Here is a 25,657-nt window from a genome sequence, read left to right as displayed (position 1 = left end):
ATAAACAGGGATAACAGGAAGCATTGTTCATACTTAACTGAAGCTGAACCAAACTTTCAATTATTTAAGTGATGATTTTAAAATTTTGAGTTTTATTTGCAGCTGTAACTCAAAGACTTCAATGAATTGCTATCCATTTACAAGATGCTTCTTATGGAAATCTTGTGAGAAGAAACAGCATCCTGCAAACTTGCTGTCATGTGACTTCAATGACTGCAATGTCCCTAATCGTCTGTGGGGTTTATATGACAACTAGGAATTTTACCCCTACCTCTGATTCTTAAATATCTTGATGTTTAACAGGCTGTGTGGCATAATCTAAGATACTGAGAGCAGAGAATTCAAAAATTCCATCTATTTGGTCTGTGTCATGGTTTCAGATGGTCAAAATCTCTGTTAAATAAAACCCCAGAATCTGCATAATAGTGATCATATACTTCCATTCCAATTGAATTTTGCTTGCCAGAAATCTACTGTGAAGGAATCCAAAATAGTGATCTAGTGTTGTTTGCAATACACGATTTACTTCTGAGATTATGTTAACCCTTTCTTCTCCTAGCAGTGAGATCAATTTCGTACTTCCTGAAGAAACGTGTTCATGCTGAAAATCTACACTACCATAGAAAGCAAAGCTTTGTTGCTCTTGTCGCAGTAGTAATTCTAATTAGGGGATTTAGTAGGCATTTAAAACGTTATAATTAGAGCTCTTAAAGATGCCTTTCTGAATATTCAGCTGTCAATAGGAAGAGAGTTGCTAACCAAGAGTACAACAGCAAGTAATATGAGGATGCTGGTGACATAACTGTTTTATCACCACAATATAAAATGCATTATTTATCAGTGACAACATGATATCTCCATTAGAAGTGACTATAATTATTTGGTAACATGTTAAGGCTGCTGCATTATCTCTTGATAACTGTGCAGTAAGCCAGTGAATTCATGTCCTTATTATATTCAAGTATTTTAGCTAGTACATTGATATTTCCAAAATTGTCAAGGTACTTTGTTAGAATAGTTCTATGGATGGCTTCTTGAGGTACCAACACATCTTTTTGCTAACACATATCACCTATAGCTGCATTTGAGAACTACTTTATATTCAGTATACTAGGTGTTCTGAACTATTCTTTATATTAAAAAAAAAAAAAGTAATGCAGCAATGCACTAACTAAAATGTGCAATATTGAAAGACATACTGAACTTTTGAAATATTTGTAAACCAGGTTAACATGAGTCTTGCTTTATTAAGAACATTTTGTACATTTAGAATTTAAATGGATTAATCTGCTCTTCCATGATATTAATAACATCATCCCAAACAAGCAAAATAGTTTTTGATTCTCCAAGGTCATACTCATTAGAATGGATTTATAATCTTTCTACATGATAGAAAGATAGCCTACAAGTAAACCATCAGATCTCAATAATGTTAATTCTGAGTGCTTATATGCACACACCTGCTTTTTTCTATATATTTAACGAAGTTTCTATCACTATTTTCTTTTGGTAAAAATTCTGGAACCTGTAGGAAACTTATACTGCAGGTCAGTGCACTATAAATCAATGCTTTAACATGGAATCATAACCAAATGTGTTATAAATCATGTTTCTAGTATCCATCTTTATTTCTATTACCAAATGTAGCATACAGCAATTACCCAGTATTATAGATTACTCAGTCATATAACTGACATCATTAGGCATATTACAGTATAATGTACAGAAAAGCAACCTCAGCTCTCAACATCAATTTCTCTATATAATTACTTTAATAAATTGGCTGTACTTATGGCACATTTTCTATTAATGTAAAATAGTTAACATAAGAAAAAGCACTGCAGCAAACAAAACCCCTGATGGTCCTGTGTACAATAAGGCTTTATTTAGCAAAATAAAGCATGTTCCTGGGTGATTTCAAGCTAAAATATGTAATTTACTGAATGTCCTTTTGCAAAGTTAGTAGGAAGATGTTATTGCACTTTTGAGTAAAACAGGTAAATAATCTCAATTTTGTAAATCAACAAATAATAAAATATAACTACGTCTAAGGTGGGATTTATATTTGCTAGCTGGGCTTGTGTAATGTTCCTATGAAATGTTATATGTAGGTTCTGGTTATTAGTTAATGTCTAATAACAATGGATTTTGAAGATACAATCTTACTTCCCTTTATGGGAAAATCTGAACTGAGTAACCCTTGACTTTCCTGAAATTGTGAAGCGTAGCAGCTATTGCAATTTAATCTATAAAGTACTCATTGAGACTCCTTATAGATGTGTTTCATACCATAGGGGAAAAACTGCCCATATTACTAGATTAGAAATGCTACAGGATTCCCATAATAGTGAACAGTTTTGTAATCTAAGTAACTTTTCAGTGTTTTGGAGAAGTCTTCCATTCCTAGCACACAGAAAATATGTTGAATATGTAATTTTTAGATGTAGAAGCCAGCACATTTTCATCTTCTTGGTACAAGATAGTGAAAATTAATGCACACCACAGTGACTCAAAAACTTATTTCCTGTTGTAGGAAATAAACGTCAAGTTCAAAAGACTTCAGCCTAAAACTCCTAAAACAATTCAATCTGATATCTGAGATAAGCAATTCTGGGTTCCATTGCATGAACAAAAATACAACGCTCTGCTGTGTCTCTTCTAGTTCATGTAAAGAGGAAATCTTTTTCGTTAGAACTCTGAAACACATTGGGAGTTATGTACATCTGATTTAATGGTATTATTTGCATCCCTTTCAATAGAATGACCACTGCACACTTAATATCAAAATGCATCACAATTTTACTGTCAGATTCTGCAATATCACCAAACTCTATTCCCATTTATTTCTTGTTACTTCTTTCATAAATGTTATCTGCACCTCTCCAACATATGCAGAAAATATTCCAATTATCTGGTTTTGGAAGATGTTTTCATCTATTTTAAAAGCTGGAAACTACTTGGAATGTGTTACTGTAATAACAGCTCTGTAGCATGCACTGGAACTAGTTCATGAGGTGGCTTATGTTGGAAGTGACTCTGTTGAGGAGATCATCTTGTCTAGTGTTCTCGCTCAAGCAGGCCCACATGGAGCACGTTACCCAGCACCATTTCCATACAGCTCTTGAGGATCTCCATGACTGGAGATCTTCACTGGATTCTACTTGAAAGATCCTGGTTTTGTTTAATTTGCAGCCTCTTTTCATAATTATATGCATAGATGATGTCTGTGATGAGCCTTGTCTAGGATACACTGTCCACAACTCTCTCAAAATTTACTAATATGTGACATGCCTAAGACCCATCATCACCTAAACACCCCTGGGCTGGATTTGCTCTAGTAGCATCATCTCTGTGTAGTCCTGAGGAGTCCAGCAGAGAGCACAGAAACAGAGAGCATGTCACTAGAAGAGCAGAGCAAGCCTCTCCTGCCTGTTCGATACAGCCATGGGTTCTTGGGCTGGAAGCATGTAACTACTTCTAGAGAGAAGTGTTAGAGAAAGGCTGAAGATGGGATGACCAAAGAATGGCCAGGCATGTCTACATGTGGAGGGCAGGAAGAGAACCTCACAGAGCTGGGGCTGTTAGCATGGCCTATGCCTATGACAGACGGATAATGCACAGACTATTAAGACCTGCAGCTTGGCAGCTGGTCAAAGGGCTTGGACAGCCTTGCCCTGATGCCCAGCTGTGCAGGGAAATGGGACAATGGCTTTCTAGCTCTGTTGCCATGCTTTTCACCTGCTGCAGTTGACTAGGGGGAGCTGGGGATGTCACACTAGAAAAGGAAGCGAGGTCATGGTCTTTGGTGGGCCCAGGGAGCAGTAGAAGAAATACCCAGGTTGGTCAAGAAGGAAAGTCTCCCAGTTTCCTAGGGTGAGGTGCCCTTCCCAGCTTATATGAGCTGCTGTGACCTGCCTCCTGGGCGGCCTGAACCTCATGGGGCTGGGGAAAATCCTCTGACAGCTCTAGGATCAGGCATTGAGAGCTGCAAGAAACAACTCCTTGAGCACAGCACCAGCACCAAGGCCTCACTCAACCCTCCAAACCTCGCAAACTGCTCAGCTGGAGTGCAGGTATGAACCAGCAGGATGGGACTTGCCACCTAAATATAAGCAGTGAGGGATGCCTGGTCACAATTCATCACAATTCATCACTTGGGGACTCTATAACAAATCATTCAGGGACATCACAAATGGCCATCCTTGTCCATGGTGTTGCTGTTCCCCACTGCACGTGTCTAGGGTTACCACAGAGCCACTGCCCATTTCATCCCCCTGTCTCTTCTCTCGGTGTTTCACACCAGTCACCAAGGCCTTGGCTGTGTCTTCCCAAAGCCCCAGCAGATCAGTCTGGCCATGTCACACATCTCCAGGTGCATATAGCAAGACGTAACACCTTGTGCTTCCCTGGGAGGCTGCAGGACAAAGTCCTACAGGCTCTCCCCATAGCCCAGCACTGCTGATTAGCCCTATCGGCTCCCCTGCTTCCTCCCACAGAGGGTCAAAGGCAACACTTGGCTTGGTTTCTCTCCTATCTTTGTCCCCTTGCCAGAGGGTGCAAGGGTGAATCCCTCTGCTAAGCATCCATTGAGAATCATTCAGGCACTATGTCCTCTTTGGAGTATCAAATAGAAGAAAGGTAAACAAAAGGTTCAGGCTAGGCAAGGAGGTTCTGTGAGGCTGGGGCTGGTTCAGCGTGGAGCAGAAAAGGCATCAGAACACCTCACAGCACATGCCAGTGCCTGCTGGGAAAGCACCAAGGGCATGGGGTCAGGCTCTTCTCAGCACTGCCTGGTTGGAGTTTAGGAGACAGTGTCATCTCCTGAAAGTAGAGAGGTTCAGGCTGGAGTTAAGAAAGAAAAAGTCACTGTGCAACAGTTTCCAGAAGCTTCAGTGTCAGAAAACCACTTTCTGGTTTCATATGGCTCAACAGCTTTCATGAATAGAATAGAATAGAATAGAATAGAATAGAATAGAATAGAATAGAATAGAATAGAATAGAATAGAATAGAATAGAATAGAATAGAAATCATGCCAGCTGGAAGATACCTGCAACCATCATCTAGTCCTCTTGTCTAACCACTCCAGGGCTGCTCAAAGTTAAAGCAAAGTTAAAGTACATTATCCAAATGCCTCTTTTAAGACACTGACAGGCATGGGGTATCAACCACCTCTCTAGGAAGCCTATTGTAGTGTTTGATTGCCCTCTTGGCAATGACATGTTTCCTAATGTCATCTGAACCTCCTCTGATGCAGCTTTGAAGGTTGGACCGGATGATTCCTGGGGTCCTTTCAAAATTGGTATTCTCTGTGTTCCTGTGAAGAACCCAGAAAACTACAGACCTACGTGGTTCTTTAAAGCTGACCAGCACTCATGGACTCTTAAGCCATCAAAAGCAGATTCCCAGGGGATACTGCTATAGATTCTTGGACAGCCCTCTCCAGAGCCACATCAGGACCAGCTGGTCACTCACTTGCACTTGGCAGGCTTGGTTCTCCAGAAATGCTGGCTGTTGGAGCCTGCTGAGAGGTGGCATTGGATGGCCCTGAAGCTGCACCTGCCTCTGTGCACTGCCAGTCCTCACAAGCCCACTTCTGCCAGCCAAGGGGTGGCTAGTGGTGGGCCAACTGAGCAGGCTGTAGTGCCTCTGCAGGGACCAGCTGCAAGCCCTCCCCATGTGCAGATGGGAGGCCAACCACATACTCCTCATAGTCTTCCCCTTGCACCGAGTGCAGCAGCTGCTCCAAAGGCTGCATGCAAGCTGGGCAGGCATCTACCCCTAGCCCACTGGCAGATGCAGGCAAAGCAGTAGCACTGCATGCAGGACGCAACGTAGATATTGTTGATGTCTCCCAGGCAGGTGAGGCACTGAAAGTCTTCTGCCTCTACCAGCCCTCCTGTGGCAACTGTGGCTCATGCCACAGACCCACTCTCCTCCGTGGCTTCCTTGGTATCCACTGCCATGTCCTGCCAAGAGAGACATGCAAAATGCTGGAGCTTATCTGGTGCTAGGAGTGTAAAAGCCAAGGAATCCCCAGAAGCCTGTGGGAGATGAGAGTCAAGGGTCTCCTGAGACCTGTCCTTGGGGGCTGGAAAGCAGCAACTGTAGCCCCGTGGTCTAGCTGGCCAGGCAGCCCCAAGGGCTGCTCTGTACCCGTGCCTTCCCACATCAGCTGCCCCAGGCAGGCTGCCTGTGCTGGACAGAGACGTACCAGGGAAACCTCCCACCCAGGCACCAAGGCAAGGCAGCCTTGGGCAAAGGGGCTTAGGCAGTGGGAGGGCATGTAGCTTTGGGTGGGAGAGGTTCCTACTGGGGCTTGGAGGAGCTGGGGCAGGGCACAGAGATGTGGGCCCAAGTTGTGATGTGTTGTTGTCTCTGTGCTGCGTTGTAAGTGGGCTGCACGGAGGGAGGGAGGGATGAAGCAGAAGCCTCCTCCATACCTCCCCAGTGCTCAAGCTGGCTCAAGTCAGGCACCTGGGGTAAGCTCTGGCATGCTGTCAGGGGGCTCTGGGGGAAGAGCTAGTACACCCAAGATCCCTGACCTGCTTAGCACAAGCTACCTGCTGGAGGCCATCAGGGAAGATGGAGGAAACTGGGAGCCTTCACCACTGCCAATCCTGGTACCCTCCTTGCACCTATGGTTGTGGAAGAGGCTCTAACGGGACCCACAGCACCATACAGCCATGCAGAGGAGAGGAACACTTGAAGGTGCTGCTTCTGTGCAGAGCCCAGACCTGCTGCTGCCCCCCATGCCAAAGGTGGTAGAGTAAGCTGAAAGTCCTGCTGGAGCCTGCACCTTCTGTGTGTGCCCAAAGGAGACCTGAACAAAAGGCAGCCAGATGGAGGCTGCAGCTGCTGAAAAGCAGATTGGTTAGGGGCTGTCACAGCCTCCCCCCAGCATCATCACAAGGGTATTGAGGGCTTCCCCCTGACAGACTACCAGCCAGGAAGGCAGATGCCACCACTGTCTTTGTCATCTATGTGGCCCTTTGCTGGACTCAGCAGACTGGAATTGTGCCTGGCATTAGTATTTGGGATTAGTGGTTTGAGTACCTCCTCAGAGATCCAGGAGAGGGTGACTGTCTTGTATTTCCCTAGATCCTCCTAAGAAGGAATGGTTGTTTTCTTGTAGTCTTTGGATTCCTTTCCCACTCACTAGGTTTGTTTAAAGATTATTGGGAGTGGCCTTGCAATGACATCAACCAGCTCCCTCAGCACTCATTAGTGCAGCAACCTCAGGGCACATGGGTTTATGTATGCCCAGTTTGCTCTAGTATTCTCTGAGCTAATCCTCTTCCACTAAGGACACATCTTCCTTGCTCCATACTTTCCCCGTGGTCTCTGCAAACTGGAATTTCTCACAGTCAGTCTTGTTCATGAAGTCTGAGGTAAAGATGGCATTCAGTATCCCAGCCTTTTCCTGTGTCTGGGGTTACCAGGCCTTGTGCCTCATTCAGCAATGTGCCCACATTTTCTTCACTCTTCTCTTTCCTATGAATTTAGAGAAGCCTTTTGTACTGCCTTGAACATGTCTTGCCACATTCAGTCTTAGGTAGATTTTGGCTTTCCTAGACCTACATTCCTCTGCATGTTCAATTAGTGTCTTTATATTTCTCCTAGGTTAACTGTCCCAGCTTCCATGTTCAGTATACTTTGCTTCCATGTTCAGTATACTTTTTTTTTTTTTTTCAGTCTTTAGATGGGGTCCTTGGTCATCCATGTGGGCCTTCTAACATTTTTACCTAATTTCCTGGTAATTTTACCTAATTCACTGGGATGGCATACTCTTGATCTTGGAGGGGGTGATTCTTGAGTATCAAACAACATAAATCCTGTCTTTCTTCCAGGGCTTTATCCCATGGTGCACTTTCAAGCATGTCACTTAAAAGTCCAAAGTTGGGATCTTGCTTTTTGCCTTTTGTCCTTCTCTCAGGATCCTGAACGCTACACTGTCATGGTCACTGCAGGCCAAGGCTGCCTTTGACCATAACGTCCTCAAAAAACCCCTCTTTATTGGGGAGTATGATGTCTGTTAGAGTACCTCTCCTTGTCGTCTCCTCTGTTGCTTTCATCAGGAAAAATAACTCCTTAATTGCTTGTGCCCTCCTCTGTTGTTTTTTTCAGCAGTTATTCAATTTCCTCAACAGGACCACAGCCTGCAAACACAAGGCTCCTTCAGGATGGCTGTAGAAGGCCTTATCCGTCTGTTCTTCCCAAGCAGGTGGCTTATAGCAGCCAGCCACTACAATGTCACCCATACTAGTCTCCTCTGTCAGGACTTCCAGCTGTCAGACCTGTACATGTAAGGTAATTCTACTTAGTCCAGCTAAACAGAATAATTTGCAACCAGTGCAACACTGCTGCTGCTAGTTTCTTAACCAATTAGCATAACACTTTTGAATATTTATTTGATCAGTAACAGCTTGTACGCCTGAAAATTCTCAAGATTTTCACCCTAAGCATAAAATAACATTTTATGCTTTTTCAAAATTTTGCAAGGCTAATTTTCAGGAAAAGCAATAGTGGCCATGAAAATTACTGCAATTTATTATATATGATGTGCAACTAATGATAGCCAGTGATTTTTGTAAGATTTTCTTAATATACGAAGTTTATGTTTTTTTATCCTAGACCTAAAAAAACCCCATCAACAGGTCTAACTTCCCTTTACAGCATAACTACCTATCAAGTCTGGATGACAGTGAAAATTGAGTTAGAGCACTACTCTGATATGTCTTTGTCAATCATTGTTCATCTGATCTTATGCTTCACTAATTGTGGTAGATTCCATGATGTGAAAACTCCCCATCTTCAAATTTTTTAGGAAGTAGCTATTGGGCACATCTTTTTAATTTAAAAAGCCGTGTCACTCGGAATGTTAATCTGTACATGCATGATTAGCTAAAGAAAATAGGATGCATTAAATATAGCTTGTTACTCAAGGGTAGCTGGAAAGAACTGAAGAAGTAGCATCCTCCAACTTGTCAGTTAGAAAAATGAAATTGCAAAAGAGGTGCAAGTGGTAAAACACTTATCCTAAATTGTGTTTTCTAGTCTTGTCTTGGTCTGGAAAGATAAAAGCAGAAAGTTTCACTTGCCACAGTTAGGAGAATAATACCTGCTTCCACTGACTTTCTGGAAAAAACACTGATTTTACTTTGAGCTCACTCTAAAGAAACTGTGCTGGACAGACAAGATTTTTTTTTTTTTTTTTCATTTTAGACATGAAAAAAAAAAAAAAAGGAATCTCCAACAGTTTTGAGAGCTGAGGAAAATACACAGTTTATAGGCAGTAGCCAGAAATGGATTTCTTCATTGCTAGTTATAGTGGTGATCTGAATATCTTCGACAAAATACTCAGTGCCAGCAACCTTACATCACCAAAACTACGAGATTTGCATCTCCTCTGACATATTATGTCTATATAGGGATGACATTGCACGGTAATTTTATTATTGTGCTAGGTACATTGTAGGCTTGGGCTCTGTTCAGTGTTTGTGTTCTCTGGTGACCACGAGCTATGAATGTTAGTCTCCTAATACTTGGGGAGACAGGAACTTCAGCTGATGATCTTCTCGTGTGTGGCCTTGCCATCAGCAGTGGTCAAGTTGCTCTGGAAAAACAATAGTAGTGGTGCTTGAGAGAAGACAAATCATGTTGCATCCTTCCACAAGTGATCAAGAGAACATCATCTCAAATTTTTACTTTTCAAGAAAGGCTTGAAAATTTGCACAGCTTTTGCTAATGAAAAGCAGTAAGTTTTTCCTAATATTTCAGTTTAATGTGCCTCATATCATTATTACAGTCTAGTAGGTTGTGGTTTTCTGTCTCTTTTGTGTTACTCAAGGTCAACATTTAAACTATAAATGTTTTGTACTCTGTTCTTAAAAAGAGCAAAACTGCTGGTTTAAATTAATCATCTTTATTAATTTAAAATTGTAGGGGTAGAAAATAAACTAGTAGCCTATGTAACTTTACAACTCAGAGATTAAGGACATAATCTGATATTATTCCCAAACCAAAAAGAATATTTTATGAAAAGAAAAAAACTTTCTAACTTGTAACATTTTTCAGAATGAATAATAATAAATAAGACCTAGATTTGTTGTAAAATTCTTCTTAAATGAAAAACATTAAACAAAAAAAAGCCAAAACCACTAAAATATTTTTTCCAAGTTAAAAAGAAGTGCAAATATATAGCTTTAAAAGTATGTCATATTTTTTCTGATATTAATTGATCTTAAATTTATACTGTATGTATTTTATACCAGTGTTACTATAGACTGGAACTGATTTTCTGATGTTAATACAAGTCACTTCTAAACATATGAAGGGAATATTTTTATATTTGGACCAGTCTCAAAGCAAGTGTGTGTAGATTTTTATATCAATAAGTGCCTTTTGAGTATCTGTGGAAAAGAACACAACAGTTTATTTTTCAAAAATAATATCTGAAACCACAATACTGATATGAGCTCTTTTCACAAAGAAAAAAAAGCTAAAAAAAATTGTCTATGCTTTTTCAGGCTTTCTAAACTAAAGCTTACCCAGTATTATTCCATTTTGGAAAAGAATGATTTGACTTTCCTTTTCAACATCTTACTTTTCTCTGCTCCAATCTAACCGTGTATCTTTGCATCATCTTGTCCCTTAACAATAAGAATGTTGTAGTAGTCCAACAGAAGCAAGTAATTTATAAAAAAATGTAGATATTATGCTATAAATTGTGCACACTCTTAATGACCAAGGTTTTATTATTTTAATGACTAAACATTGAGAAATGTGACCCTGAGCTTTTACAGGCTTGATGCTACCAAAAAATTGTTGTTGCTTCTCTCCTATGGCGATATCAGGTGTTTAGAGTGTTTCAACACGATCATGGGAGGAGTGGCTGACACTCCAGAAGGCTGTGCTGCCATCCAGCGAGACCTGGAAAAACTGGAGAGTTGGGCGGGGAATAACCTAATGAAATTTAACAAGGGAAAGTGTAGAGTCCTGCATCTGGGCAGGAACAACCCCAGGTTCCAGTATAGGTTGGGAAATTACATATTAGAGAGCAGTGTAGGGGAAAGGGACCTGGGAGTCCTGGTGGACAACAGGATGACCATGAGCCAGCACTGTGCCCTTGTGGCCAGGAAGGCCAATGGCATATTAGAAGCGGGGTGGTTAGTAGACCGAGAGAGGTCCTCCTTCCCCTCTACTCTGCCCTGGTGAGACCACATCTGGAATATTATGTCCAGTCCTGGGCCCCTCAGTTCAAGAAGGACAGGGAACTGCTGGAGAGGGTCCAGCGTAGGGCAACAAAGATGATTAAGGGAGTGGAGCACCTCCATTATGAGGAAAGGCTGAGGGAGCTGGGTCTCTTCAGTTTGAAGAAGAGGAGGCTGAGGGGTGACCTTATTAATGTTTATAAATATATAAAGGGTGAGTGCCACGAGGATGGAGCCAGGCTCTTTTCGGTGGCAAACAATGATAGGACAAGGGGTAATGGGATCAAGCTGGAACACAAGAGGCTCCACTTAAATTTGAGAAATTCTTCTTCTCAGTAAGGGTGACAGAGCACTGGAACAAGCTGCCCAGGGGGGTTGTGGAGTGTCCTTCTCTGGAGACATTCAAAACCCGCCTGGACATGTTCCTGTGCGACCTCACCTAGGCATTCCTGCTCCAGCAGGGGGATTGGACTATATGATCTTTTGAGGTCCCTTCCAATCCCAAACATACTGTGATACTGTGATACTGTGATACTGTCATACTAAGCTAACTAATGCTGATCAAAGTATTGCCTTTACTAGTAATGTGGCTAGCATTAAAGTTTCTTGTCTGCTTGTGCCTACCAACACATTATGTTGAAAACAGGGTTGCCGAAGACTTCCTCACTCAATCCTCCTTGTAAAACACCTCTGTAAGGAAGATGTGAGAAAGTACCACTTGAAAGGTCAATGATGTACTGGTGATTCATCTCACACTCTTTCTAAAAGGTATTCAAGGCTTTTACAGTGTCTGGATAGACAAATCCATAGGTGGATTAAAACTAGCTAAAGTTCAATGCAAGAAGGATGAGGTTAATCACTGTGGAAAGGAAGCTCTTCAAATGTACAATATCTGAAAGAAGAGTGGTGAGGAATATTTCCTCTTTTTGGCTGGCAACAGAATTGGAGAAACCTTCATGCCCATCTGTTCAAGTTAAGAGTCTCTTATGGTGTTTTCATCTGCCCCATTCCCATGATGAAACACTCAAAGTACCCAGTCTCACAGAGTATGAAAAAGAAGTCACAGCATATGGCACAGAGGTGCCACGGGCAGCACAAAATATGTGTTTAAACATAGGTACTTGCATGGGTTTGTGTGGCAAGGGCTTAGTAGCAGGGGGGCTACAGGAGTGGCTTCTATGAGAAGCTGCTAGAAGCTTCTCCCATATCTGATAAAGCCTATACCAGCTGTTTCCAAGATGGACCTGCCACTGGTCAAGGCTGAGTCCATCAGCAATGGTGGTAGTGCCTCTAGGATTACATATTTAAGAAGGAGGGTACAGAACAACTAACCAAACAAAAAAACCCAAACAAACAGAACTGCTGGGGAGCAGTAGCTGGAGAGAGGGGTAAGAATATGTGAGGCACACAAATCTACAGACACCAGTGTCAGTGAAGAAGGAGAGGGAGGAGTTGCTCCAAGCACCAGAGCAGAGATCCAACTGCAGCCCATGGAGGACCCCACACTGGAGCAGGTGACTGCTCAAAGGAGGCCGTTACCCTGTGGGAAGCCTGTGCTGGTGCAGTCTCCTGTCAGGACCTGTGAACCCATGGAAAGAGGAACCCATGCTGGATGAGTTTTGCTGGCAGGACCTGTTAATCTGTGGGGAACCTGTGTTGGAGAAGCCTGTTCCTGAAGGACTGCACCCTGTAGAAGGTAACCATGCTGGAGCAGTTCATGAAGAACTTTATTCCATGTGAAGCAGTTTGTGGGGAACTGCCTCTTGTGAGAGGGACCCCATGCTGGAACAGGGGAAGAATATGAGCAGTCCACCCATGAGAAGGAAGGAGGAGGAGAAACAGTGTGTGTGATGGACTGACCCCAACCCCTATTCTCCATCCCCCTTGCAGCTTGTGGGGAGGAGGTAGAGAAAATCAGGAGAAAGATGACCCTAGGAAGAAGGAAAAGGTGAGACAGAGGTGTTTTAAGATTTGTTTTTATTTACCTATTCTACACAGACTTGACTGGTAATAAATTAAACTAGTTTCCCCAAGTTGAATCTGTTTTGCCCATGACAGTAATAACTGAGTGATGTCCTTGTTGTTATTTTGATCCATGAGCCTATCAATATATTCTTTCTCCCCTGTTCAGCTCAGAAGGGAAGTGATAGAGCAGCTTTGGTGGCTACCTGGTGTTCAGCCAAGGTCAATCCACCACAATATCAAATACCTGAGTAACTTAGGGTTGGTTTATCCATAGTGGGGTTTTGTTTGTTTGTTTGGTTGGTTGGTTTGTTTTATTTTGTTTTGTGTTTGTTTGTTTGTTTGTTTCCCTAGATCTTTGAAAAAATAGATATTGGAAGGAGAATTGCAAAATAAGTAAGTTACAAAGTCTTCAATTTGATTGTAAATAGATAGAAATCTTCTGAAGGTCAGACTTACATGGAATAATTTAGGAAGAAGGGCATACATTTTCGTTACCAGTGGACACTTCAAAATAAGTCTTGCCCTACTGCAAGAAATTAGCCTGATCTTCTGCAAAGAGTGAAATAGTTATAAATTTTAGAAGGGAGCTAGAAATCCTAAATAAAAATTTGTGCATGTTTTTATGCCTGCAATTAGTTTATCTCAATTGGCACAGTTGAGAAGTGAGGTGTAGCTGAAAACATACAATAGACTGTCTTTGTACATAAATTTTTGTGTAAAATTTCAGCATGTGTACTAATGAGTGCACTTAGTGCCAGGAAATGCAGCTGCATTTAGTGAAAATTTTGTCTACAACCAAATTAAACACTTATTAGTCACAGTGTCAGGAAATACATAAAATTAATAATGAAAGCAAAGATTAGATTTCTGTCTAAAAGTTTATTCTGAAAAAAAAAAGTCGAGACAATAGCTGAAGCTAAAGATTAGTCATCTGAGCTAAATTTCCAAACTTGTGAAATTCTTCTCTCTACATTTTGAAAGGTCACTATGCTTTTTTATTTTTTTTCTGTTTAATAGAAGATAACTGTGAATCTATTACTTTTGAAGAAGTAGTTGCTTCACAATGCACTAGATATTAATTTAGGCAAATTTTGAGGCAAATTCTAAGAGTTTGCTATGTCCTCTGGAAGTTACGTTTTTTGGGGTAATTTCCTTCCTGAAATGCAGAAAAAGAATATTGCAAAGATTTCACTCAGTTATTCTGGACAGCTGTCTAAAAAATGAAATTCCTGCTCATTCCCACTGAAAGCATTTAGTTTTGTTTGTCTTTAGTAGCATCTAACAAAATAAACTAACAAGTAATCAAATATTCAAACCAACTCCAATATGTTGTGAAAGACTGGACACTTCTTCCTTTTGAATGTACTTGATACAAGAAAGCATTCTGTTGAAAACCACAACTACATATTAATAACATTGAAATGCAGGTGCTGATTTCTGATTAATAACACCAAGTTGGTATATGTTAATAATAATTTGGGTGAGATTTTTGCTATTTAAAATAATAGTAAAAAACAGGATTAAATATTCTATGCAAACCAATATTATTTAGCTATATTATACCCCACATATTAGGAGACAACTATGATCTAATTATGATCTAATTTAGTAGAATTGTCATTAATATGAAACATAGATAACAAGAATTTCTGTCTTAGAGGCCTTCTGTGGTGGGTTGATGTTGGCTGTCTCCCAGACCTCCACCCAGACACTTTCTCACTCTTCCTCCTCAGCAGGACAGTGGGTAGGAAATAGGATGAAAAAGTTGACAGATGAAGATAAAGACAGGAAGATCACTTACCAGTTCCTGTCATAGGGAAAACAAAATTAACTTGGTGTTAAAGAATAGACTGCCTTACTTTTTTGAATAATTTGGTATACTGCTTCTTATACAATTTGTTTAGAAACTGCTTATATAAAATTCACTTAGCATAAATAAATTTGCTTAGGTTAACTTCTGCAAGCTGTGAACCTTTGAAACTTTCTGCTTCATAAAGTGAAAAAGGCCTGAGAATCTTCAAGCTAGAAGATAAGGGCAGCTGCATCCATGGAGATAAGTGTAGGAACAGAATGGCATCTAACAGAAGAATGTTTTGGTTACTACCAAGAAGTTATTTTCTCCAGCTGTGGGTGTGAAATATCAACTAAGGTCAGAGTTTTAACTGACAGCATGAATGATGAAAATTAAGAGATCCAATGAAGAACAGGGAAACCCCAAACTCTAATTTTTCAGTTGGCCTGGAGTAATGCACAAGTGGTTGGGACTTTGAGTGTGAGGGTATATTTTTTTTTTTTTTTTTTTTCTGCTGAGGATCCCTTTTCAGGAGGTACCCAGCTCAAGCTGCTCTACAATGTACCTTCTGAAAAAAATATTTATTTTAGAAGAATTCATGGAATCCATGCCTGAGTCTCTGCTATGGGAAGCCTAGGGAAAAGGAACTTATCTAACATTGGGGAAAATTAATCTAATTTACCATAAACTAACATGGAGTTGGGTGGTGAGAAACAAAGAAAAAAGCTCAAGTACCTTTCCCTCATCCACCACTTCATCCCAGGCTCAACTTCACTCCTTCATTTTGAGATTCTTGACCTCCCATTCTCTGCTCCAGAGTGTAGTCTCCAAAGGCAGTAGTTCCTTGGAGAATATCCACTTGGTCAGGCATGAGGTCCTCCACAGGATACCATGTGGATACCTGCCGCAGTGCCTGGAGCACGTCCTCACTCTTCTCCTCTGGCCTTAGTGTCTGCAGGGTTTTTTCTCACACATTTTTTATCTTCATTCCTCACACTGCTGAGAAGTGGTTTTCCACTTCTTAAAGATGCTTTTTCACAGGCACATTGGCTTGGCTGTGAGGCTCGGCTGCAGGGTCCCTTGGAGCTGACTGGAACTGACAGTGTCCAGCACAGACCAGATCCACTCTCTCCTCACAGAAGCCACTCCTACAGCCCTGCCATCCCACTTCCAGCACATTGTCACTTAGATCAAATATGACTGCTCTCATTTTGTCCTATCACTTTCAAGTAAGTCTTCAAACTTCCTACTTTACGTTAAAAGCATCGAAGAGGCAGCATGCTGAATTACGGAAGAGATGTACTCTGCCCAGAGTGAAGTTGAAGTGAGTTTGCCTACTCTCAAAGCACACAGAACTGCATACAATTTTGACTTAGTATAAAAAATAGATAGGCTTGAATCGCATATGGGGCTGCTCCCATTCAGTTCTGAGTCTAGCATCAGTTGTGGATGATTTCTACGTTTTGGTTAAATACACCATTGTTATCTCATTTGCCTCTTTCTTTTATGTTTCAAAATGTACTGATTTACAATGTAATTTAGAACCATTGGGGGAAAATGTTGGTGGAGGTGGAAGAATTACATTGAGAAAGAAACAGTGAAGACATATCAGCTGAGGTCCAATGCTCAGAGTCTTTCTCTACATCAGAAGAAATATTATATAAATGTTCTTGAGACCAAAATGTTATGTCCAAGACTTGGAGAACCCCAATTTTATGCACAGCTCAAAACACTCTTCAGCACTTTTTAAAAAATGAACTGACTTCAACTGTAGCAAGCACTAAGACTACTTCCTGTACAGAATGATGTTGTGGGAAAGAGCTCTTCTGCTTTTCGTTTTGGTCATTGATTTAAAAACCATCAGAGTTAATCACATAAACTATTAAACTGACCTGCTGCTTTAAGAATGACAGGTAAAATAGACATGAAGGACAGTAAGAAGAGAGAATTCTAAAATTTCTCAGTCCTAGAAAGAAGAACCAAAAATAAATACTTTATGTTTAAACATCAGTATAGAGAATTCTGTTCTTTTTTAAGATGCCTATTGTTATTGTTATATTACGATAATCCTAAGTACTGCAGTTTTCTAAACTTTTAAAACAGCATAAAATTATTTTTATGTTTGAAATTTTAAATCAAAAGCTAAAAGTTTGTTTCTTTGTTTGTTTTTTTTCCCTTAACTCTATAGTATTATTAGTTTTATTTAATACTTTTACCACTTTGATATCTTAAAATGTTATTTCTAAATAAAATTGTATTGCCATGGAAAAAATAATGATGGTAGAAAACATGATGAGGCAATTCTTCTGAGAAATCGAGAAATAAAGAATAACTATGGAATTGAGGTATGCATTCAAGTGAATCTATAGTGCTAATTGTATTTAAAGTATACAATACATATGAGGTATGCTCAAAGTTTGCAGAATTCACCATTATGGATTTTAATGTTTCCATAAAGCAAATCTGGAGATCTAAGTTGTAAAGTTTCACCATGTTTCCATTGCTTTAAATTGCTTTTGTATTTAATTTCTGATTCTCAAGCAGTTACATCACCTTTGGCATTTCATGAAATTGCATAAAAGCAACATGCTACTATTGCTTCTATTGTTCTTGACGGTCAGTATTTTCAGTAAACAGTGACTGTGGGATGGAAAGTTATCACTTTAGCCTTGGCTCTGTCTAAAGGATTATTCATTTTTGTTCATCATTTGTCATTTTCCAGCCAACAGCACCTAAGAATCTCATACAATACCCATACAATACTCATACAGTACCCATACAATTCCTCTGCATTAGCAATAGGTGATGTTATAGCTGCCACAAATTATGTTGCTAATTTAGTCTATGTAGTGAAGGTAGCAACTGCTTGCTAGCTGCGCATTTAATTATTTGTGTGCTTAGTTTCACAAAATTTGGATTAGTTTCACAAAACTTTTAATCAGATGCAAGTATATATTTATTCTGGAAGTATTTCTACAAGGCTCTATGAGAGCTCTTCTCTGAGCTGTGATTCACAGCACTATGCTCTTGTCAGTTTTTCATAAACAGTTTCTCTGGTAGGTTATCACTTTTAGCTCTCCAATTTCACAAAGTCTGAAGATTTAGGAATCTGCTGTTAATCATTACTGAGATGCAAAATCTAAGCTGCTTTCTTTCCCTTCATGCATGTACATAATTCTGTACTTAATCAATTGCCTTCAGAATGACATGTTGCAGATTTGGCTTTGATTATGCTAAAAATTATTTAATCACTAGACTTTACAGAAACTGAATCTCAGTAATCACATTTGACATTATAAAATCACACAATACCAAATAACCATGGTTAAATTGTGATGAATATATTATTATATATTTGTTGTATATTAAAGTAATTCAGATAAATAAGAATCTGGATAATAAGGTGACCGTAAAATAATTCATAGTAAGATGTCTTAATGTCATTTCCATATGTGAAACAGAGTTAAAGAAGCAGAAGGTGACATCTCTTATAGCTTACAGTAGCATAGATTTTCCACTAAAACCTGAAAAAAGTTTTGTCCCTTTTAAAAGATTTATTTCATTACTGTTCTATTTAATTTCCATGTCACAAGTTTGTGTGAGCAATATGGAATAATGACTACAGAAACCTGTGTATAGATTTAAGGCAGCCAGTGCTGTGTTCCAACACGTTATTGTTATGATAACAGTAAGAGGGAAATCTGAAGGACTTCAGGGTTCAAATAAGTTGGAAAAAAAATGGAACAATGTGAAACATTTTCATTTATATTGAGAGCAAATAAATAGCCATGACTGTAAAAGGTACTCATGGCATAAAAACATGAGGACTTAAAATAGTGGGTGTATATTTTTTATAGTGTACATAGATAGCAATCAATGGCTGTGCATTTATAGCCATCCATAAAGTTTTCCAATTTGACCTAAAAATGCAACTCAATCTAGAATTGTATTGCGTATTATATTTAGATATGTTAACCTATATAGATTTTGTCACTATATTTAGCTTAAATTCATAAGCTGGGAGAGAGAAAAGACAAATTAAAATCTTACAATTCAACATATGTATTTTACTGTAAAACTACAAAATTTCTTCCAGATCAGTCTAGAAGAGAGCAAAGATTTTTTTTTTCTCCTTTCATCACTTAAAGGTCGCAGTTTATATTTTTTCCCTCTATTTCTACCACTAATCTCAAAAAGTAGTCATATTGAGGTTCACTGTATGTGTTTTTCTTGAGATTGATTCTAAATTATTCTAAATTATTTTTTCAACAAGATGTTCAAAGTAAATATTAACGTACTAAAACTTGGAATAGCATAAAGTTTGTTGAAATAGAGGGTGATGAGGAAGATAAAACTCATTTGCAGATGAACTTTTGTTCTAGAAACAGTAACTGAATACAGTGATGGGTCTTATTTATTTTTTTTTCTTAATAGAACTGATTATGTACACTGCAGTTGAAATGTCAATAAACAAAAAGACTGCTGGTCAGACCAGTGTAGAAATTCTGACATAGCTAGAAAGTAATTTCATTTTTTAAATTGTAAATTGCATTGTCTAGAATGCTCATAAACTTTGTACATTTATTAAATAAGTTGATTTGATGTCAACTCTCATTAGAGAAAATGAACTCAACAAGGGAACTAAAGATTGAATATGTCCTCATCCAATGAAAGTAATTAGCTAGTTCCAGCAAAGAAAAATTCATATTGAATCTAAAATCTACTGATTCAAGAAGCTGCTAAATTAATCTTGCAATTGGACTACCCATCAGTATATGGAAGATTGTACTATCTTAAAATTGATGAGAGATGGTCACATTGATTAGAGAAATAGGAGATAAGCTAAAATTGTTTCATACTACCACCTCTAAGCTTAATATCTTATGAATGAAATTGAGGTAGAAGACCACCCCAGTTGCACTGAAAAATAAATTATCTTAGACAAGGCAAAACACTGCAGAATACCTATGTTTAATGGCATAAATTACATGAAACACAGAGACGCAATATAAATAATTTCTGTCTTGAAACTGCTTAATTTAACAGAGGGTATTGGAATGCTGCATAAATGTATACATACCTTTCAGATTAATTTTTCAGCAAATTTGGAATGGTTGTTATACATAAGGTTCTCTAAAATACTCTTCTGATTATTCAGTGTGAATAATATTTGAGACACTTGACAATGTTGTGAATAAAGTCATTGTGAATAATGAAACCTAATGCAACTTGGAGTAAAAGTTAGCTAGCTACCATTGCTATGAAAAGGTAGTGCAGTTATGAATATAAATTAGATATGTTTTGGATCTTCAATCTATTAAATTGCTCTAGTTTAATTACTTGTACAATAAATTACATAATTATTTAATGAGAACTGAGAGTAATTATGTTAATTGTTCCTTGCCATTGTATATCAAAGGAGATAGTGTTTTCTTGAAAAAAATACTTTGCTGAAGTATTATTTTACATGGAGGTGCCAGAGAAGATCTATAATCAAAGTAGTGTCAAGATTTATATTTAAAAGTTTTTATTCATCTACCACTCAATTCAAGAAGTCTTTCTATTGTTTTAGATGGTTGTTGGAGTAGATCTCAAATAAGATTAGAATTTATTAAAACTCTTGCAAGTTAGTTAGACAGTTCCCTCCTCTTCTCCCTTTGTGCTTTTTCTATCAAATCATCAACAGCAGATTTAGTAAACAAGAAACAATCTTACAGTCTGGTAGCAGAAAAAAAACAGTGATACCTGTCCCCATTTAAGGCTTGTCTGGCAATTAAATGGAAGACAGACATTCTTTATTAGGCCTTTCCCTTACCACAAAGGTGAGAGAAAGGAAAAAAAAAAAAAAAAAAAGAGAGACTTATGAGTTGAAAACTTAAAACATTCTAAATAAAACAATAACAATGAAACTAAATAATAATATCAGTAATAATGGCAACAACCACAACAGAAATAATGAAAAATGTACAAAACTAATTCTGGGCTTCCCCAATGATACTGGAATTGTGTGCCACAATGGCAAGTACCACTGATGCTGCAGGGCAGGCTCTGCAAAGTCCCAGACTGGACTCGGCGGTAGAATGGAACTTAATTCAGAAATTCACAGACTGGGATTGGAAGCAGGAGAATGGGAAGAGTCCTTCACAGATGTCAGACATTAAAGAAAAGAACATGAATCTCATAATTTCTCTTTTAAAGTATGTATAATTTGTATGGGATTGAATACTCTGTTTTTCAAATTTCGGTCACCTGTCCTGTCCACACATCCCCACAGGTGTGACCCCTCTGCATCCCTTCACTTATGGAACATAAGAGATTTAGCAGTGACCTTGGCTTCTAGAAGTATAAGCTTAGACCTTTCTGCATACCAGTCCTACTGTTACCTTGGTAACAACTGTAAACGTCAAGCATTATCAGTTCTAGGAGCAGACATTGACTGGAAAACACAGCTAGCTACAGGAAGGGGAAGGGAGGGGAGGAGAGGGGAGGGGAGGGGAGGGGAGGGGAGGGAAGGGAAGGCTAGTTCCCCAGTGGGCTTGGTAGCACATATTCCAAAGGCTGTGTATTTGAAATACTTTTAAAACACATATGTAAGGGCAATTGAAATATTTTAGGGAGTGGAGAAAGAGGGATATTGGAGCTATTGATTATTAATGTTTACAGGAGGCAAAAGTACTTTCTGTGGGGTCTGAAGGAACATCAGTGACTGACTGCAACAGGCAACATTTCATTTCAGAATATTAGTGTTTCTAGAAGTACTTCATTCTTTTCTTGTTTTCTAGCAGGACTTTGAGAAGCAAATGTTAAGTATCCATGGCTAATACATATTCTTTATACACATGAACACTAGATGAAAACACATCCCATGTTCGTTAATCCAGTTGCTCTTTCTTAATTAAAATGCATCATTATAGCAGACAGAATGAATCATTGCCCTTAATGAAGCATTTTAAGAAACATGCTTTGTTGTTAGGATTTTTTTTTAAAGGATGGGTATGAAGTATTGGCCTAATTTTAATTTTGAGGGAGAATGGTACAGCTAACAAGATGGGAACTCTGAAAGACTATTAAAAGGTAAGAGATACAGCTAATAAGACTTTCAGGTATGACTCTGTATACCTATTATAAAAATAGAAAAAATCCAGAATATAAAAAGGAGAAAAAAAAAAGTGAGAAGACTTTTCTCATAAGCTGTTCTTTGTCAAATATTGGTGGTAAAAATCATTTTAGCTTAAAGAGATTCCCTAGAGTGCCCTGTTTATCCAGTAAGATTTAAAGAATCTCTGTTGGCTAGAGAGATCAAATGGAGCAATTCCTTATAATAAAAATAAAAACAGTTATAAGAACTCTGTAATTTTTAATAATTTTCTCTTGAATAAGTTTTGTAGTGCAGTTTCTTGTCACTCTAATGTACAATTCTTCTCAATCTTTTAGCCTTAATTTTTATTTCGATATGTGTTTGTGATTTTTTTTTTTTTTAATTTCTGTACGAATGTCCTATAAGATATTGATTATATTATTCAAGCTCACATTGTTGTTATTTACTTTTTGCCTATAGCAATTCAAAAGTAAGGAGATATTTGGACTCCATGGTAGTCATAAAATATTTTGTGCATATAATATGAAATTAAGCATTTTAACTGATAAATAAATTCCTCCAGGAGCTATCTACTCTGTCTTAAGCTCTGTGCTGCTGAACTGGATAACATCAAGTGTAACTCTTATTGTCTTCTCCAGTTCTTCTTTAGCCCATATCATTGTAAAGGTCCAGGCTGGATCATACAGTTAAATCATGCCTTACATCTCTGAGAATCTACCTGGGGTGAGATTCTTCAGACAGAATGAAAAAAGGTATGGGACCACAGTCAGTTTAATAGCATATCTATCAGTTGGCTCCTGATAGAGGACAGTTTGCTTCAGGGAGTATCATCTGCAGGTCAGACTATTGGCACCATGGGTCACCTAATACATGTGTGGTACAAAGTAATTATTCTTTTGGCCTTACTTGGGGAAAGGAATGAAAGAACAAATAAGTATTGTAGGGAGCGTCTGCTGAGAAAAAAGCAATCCAGTAAAAATGAACAAAATCCTGGCACTATCGAGATTAGTAGCAAAAATTCCATACTCTGAACAATGCCTGATGTTCATCCAAAATTAGGAACAGTATTTGTAATAAAGGTTAATACTAATGACAGTGTCTCTCATAGCACCTATTTTGACTCTTTGAACTTAGTTAAGGAGAAAATGAATTAGATGAGATGAATAGTCATGCAGTTCAGGGGCCCTACATCACTGGGAAATAAAGAGGCGACCTTATGATACAAACTACAGATGGTAACAGCTGTGTGTTTAATAAATTTGAGTAGCCAAAAGACACCTAATCCCAAGATTAGTTAATTCCAAGACATGTTGGAAAATATTGTCTCAAACCCAAAATATTTGACTTGAATTGAGTAAACAAAGGCTAGCAGCAAATATACATACCCTCATCTAGGGAATCAAAACCGTGTTAGGATCTTATGAAATGAATAAACTGTATTAATCTATTCACTTAATATTAGAAAAATACTAAAACATGACTAAATAGATATGGTATAAGTAAGGGAAACTTGTGAGATTCTGAGCTCCACAGAGAAATGCTTGATACCAAAAGAAAATTTAGGTCACTGGTACAAATCAGCACTGATTTGTAAGCTTTGATGTCCATGAGAGTAGCTACAGTTCCTATATTTGACTTAAATTATTTTGCTTCTTGGTTCTGTGTCTAATATTTATCTAGTGATAATACTAGATAACTATGGTGGATATCAACATGTACTTGAATTTAATTCAGTTTGAATTTAATTCAGTTTAACTTTAATCTTAAAAACAACTAAACAATAGGGTATCTGCCAGTTTTCTTCATTTGTTGAATTATTTGGGCAGTTTTATCAATGCGAATTTCCCTAAGGATGTGAGTTTGAAATATGATATATTTAATATAGCAGGAAAATGACTTAAACCTTTCTGTCAGAATAACTACTACTGTAATTTGCAGCATAGTTTACTCTTAATGACAGCAGACAGTCTTCTTCCAATTGAAACATATATGTTTGTTCTTTATTTGTTGGTGAAATGAAAATTAAGTCAGGTATATTTAAGTACTACGTATACTTCTGTGGAAATATTGTCCTGCATTTTCACGGAGATTGGATTTTGTGTGCCCTAAGTTACCACACAAATGACAAACTGTGTTTATCACTGCTTATTCATTTATTTATCTATTTATTTATTTACTTATATGGATTGTTAGCATCATTCTACAGATATAGTTGTATCACTTAGTTTGCATTTTACCTGGTGGCATTATCCAGCTGGATGAACCATCAAACACCCTACTTATTCAGCATGAAAAAGTATTTTGGGAGACAGCTTTTTTTTGTTGTCTCTAAAGTAAAATTTGAATGATTTTCTAGGTTTTAAAAAGTAAAATTTGACATCCATCTCCACCAAATAACATAATTACATCATGATAGAAAAAACTGGGGAATTACAAAACTTATATTACAGGAAAGATACGGACCTATTAAAGTGAGTCCAGAGGAGGGCTACCAAGATGGTCAGAGGGATGGAACACCTCTCCTATGAAGACAGGCTGAGAGGGCTGAGGTTATTTAGCCTGGAGAAAAATAGACCCTGAATAGGCTTTACTGCAGCCTTTCAACATTTAAAGGGGCTTCTAAGAAAGACAGAGAAAGACTTCTATCAGAGCCTGTAGTTACAGGACAAAGGATCTAGGTTTAGATTTGGCATAAGGAAAAATTTTTTTATTCTGAGGGTGGTGAGACACAGGAATAGGTTGCCCAGAGAGTTGTGGATGCCCCATTCCTGGAAGTGTTCTAGGTCAAGTTGGATGGGGTTTTGAGTGGAAGGTGTCCCTGTCCATGACAGAGTAACTGGAATAGATAATCTTTGACGGTCCCTTCCAACCCAAACGATTCTATGATCCTGTGTCACCTAAAAACCCCCCCAAAAACCCCAAACCAACGAACCAACCAAAAGGCTTAACTCTCATTCTGAATTTTTTAAAGGAATTTACCAAAATGTCACAGACAGAACCACAGTATCCTATCTATAGCAAAGAAATACAAAGATTTATCCTGAATTGCTCATTTGAAAAAGTGTCAGAAAATCAATTATTTTAAATTAAACATCTCACATCAACTATATGACAAGAAATCACTGTCTTTAAAATAAAATACTACCAAAGGAAATATAATCTATTTATAATATTATTGTGGAATAGTTGATCACTTATTCTTGGAAGTTACTAGGAGGGCAATTTCTGAAACCTTTTCCTTGTTTGCTGTGTATTTTGGAGAGGCACATTTTTTAAGAATCTTTGTTATTGAATATGCTGAATACCACCATTGTGCCATTTATATCACAGATACTTCTATAGTAACAAAACAGTGAAACGTTCTGAGAAAGAGAGAGAAGAAAAAAAATGATCTTACTTGAAAATATGAGGTCACAAAATAATCAACATATCAAGTTTTATCTTCAAAGTTCTCTGTAGCATGCAGCTTTTACAATATTATTTTCATTTGTGCAGCACAGCAGGAGCAGACAACAGTTTACAAAACAATGTCAGACTTTTCAACAGAAGATTTACAATATAAAGTAGGACATGTGAGAAACATATGTATA

The sequence above is a fragment of the Nesoenas mayeri genome (genome assembly GCF_963082525.1).
Source record: "Nesoenas mayeri genome assembly, chromosome: Z".
Taxonomy (NCBI): domain Eukaryota; kingdom Metazoa; phylum Chordata; class Aves; order Columbiformes; family Columbidae; genus Nesoenas; species Nesoenas mayeri.
The sequence above is the reverse complement of the archived record's forward strand: the minus strand, read 5'-3'. Positions refer to the sequence as shown.